This window comes from Rhinoraja longicauda, chromosome 7 (assembly GCF_053455715.1).
Source record: "Rhinoraja longicauda isolate Sanriku21f chromosome 7, sRhiLon1.1, whole genome shotgun sequence".
NCBI classification, from domain to species: Eukaryota; Metazoa; Chordata; class Chondrichthyes; order Rajiformes; family Arhynchobatidae; genus Rhinoraja; species Rhinoraja longicauda.
The window spans coordinates 78,316,808-78,318,203 of NC_135959.1; positions in this window are offsets into that span (position 1 = coordinate 78,316,808).

Here is a 1,396-nt window from a genome sequence, read left to right on the forward strand (position 1 = left end):
AGGCATTTGGATAGGTGTATGAATATGCAGGGAATGGAAGGATATGGATTATGTGGAGGCAGATAAGAGTTGACACAAAATGCAGGAGTAACTCAGCGGGCTAGACAACATCCCTGAATACTTCCATATTCACCAGGGACGTTGCCTGACCCGCTGAGTTACTCCAGCATTTTGTCTTTGGTATAAACCAGCATCTGCAGTCCCTAGTTATTACAGATAAGAGTTGGTCTTGGCATCATGCTCAGCACAGACATTGTGGGCCGAAGGGCCTGCTCCTGTGCTGTACTGTTCTAAGCTCTTTTCATAAACAGATCATATGCATCACGTTTGTTTATATTGATATTCTGAAATATTAACATTGAGTCATGGAAATACATGTTTAACATGTTTAATTTCAGGGAACGGCTGTTTTATAATTGCCAGTAAAAATATAACCGTGGTCCAGCAAAGCAAACGTGTTAATGCTGAGACAAATGAAATTAATATATTTCTTGAAAGCCCAACACATTCGCAAATGATAAAAAAATCAACTTCACAACTCTTTTTTAGGAAGAGTATCAGAAGATTTTAGCTCAGAAATTGAGCTAAATTTTAATTTTAAATTTAAATTACAATTTAGTTCATTTTTTTCAGCTAAAGTTATAAGAGAAGCTGCAATCCAACAATAATTATTGGCAGAAAAAATGAGTTTGTTGGAGTATGTGACCTTTGCTAGGTTTGGCACTCATGTGCTATCAGTGAGGATACTGTGTATTATACAGTGCATTCAGAAACTAATCAGACCCCTTCACTTTTTCCACATTTTGCTACATTACAGCCTTATTTTAAAATGGATTAAATTCTTTTTTTTAATCTTCAATCTACACACAATACCCCATAATAAAAAAGTGAAAACAGGTGTTTAGAAATTTTTGCAAAGCAATTAAAAAGAAATAACTGAAATATCACATTTACATAAGTATTCTGACCCTTTACTCAGCACTTTGTTGAGGCGCCTTTGGCAACGATCACAGCCTCAAGTCTTCTTGGCTATGACGCTACAAGCTTGGCACACCTATATTTGGGTAATTTCTCCCATTCTTCTCTGCAGATCCTCTCAAGCTCTGTCATGTTGGATGGGGAGCGTCGATGCACAGTTATTTTCAGGTCCCTCCAGAGATGTTCGATCGGGATGAACATAAGAATTTAATTACTGTGCCAGGCTCTATTTGAGGATGCCTAAAGAGATGTGTCCTTTGTCCATGAGACAGGATTCTGCCGAGGCTCTATCACACTGACTCTCAGACAACTTCCATCACTGGTAGATAGGGGGCGCCGCCCCATGGCTGAAGGCTCCCAGTGGGTGCCGGGGCCTACAGGCAGGACACAGGTGGATGACAAAAAAAATTTAATCCAT